Below are 284 nucleotides of genomic sequence, written 5' to 3'. Positions count from 1 at the left end.
TACATGTTACGTTTATAACTAAAATATCATAAAAATCAAATATCAAACATTCATAAGTCACAATACATCACTAAAATCTGTTTACTAATACAAGATATACTTAATTTTCATAACAATTTTAAGTTTTTATGCTTTGAATTAGATAGTTTGAACGGTTTAGTGGATTAGATCATATGAATACTCTTACGATTTATTATAATTTATTATTATTTCGAGAAAAAGCAATAAAAGATTAGATTATTTTCAAAAAGTAAAAAAAAAAAAAAAAAAAAAAAAAAAAAAAA

This window comes from Cucurbita pepo, chromosome LG01, assembly GCF_002806865.2.
Source record: "Cucurbita pepo subsp. pepo cultivar mu-cu-16 chromosome LG01, ASM280686v2, whole genome shotgun sequence".
Lineage (NCBI taxonomy): Eukaryota > Viridiplantae > Streptophyta > Magnoliopsida > Cucurbitales > Cucurbitaceae > Cucurbita > Cucurbita pepo.
The sequence above is the reverse complement of the archived record's forward strand: the minus strand, read 5'-3'. Positions refer to the sequence as shown.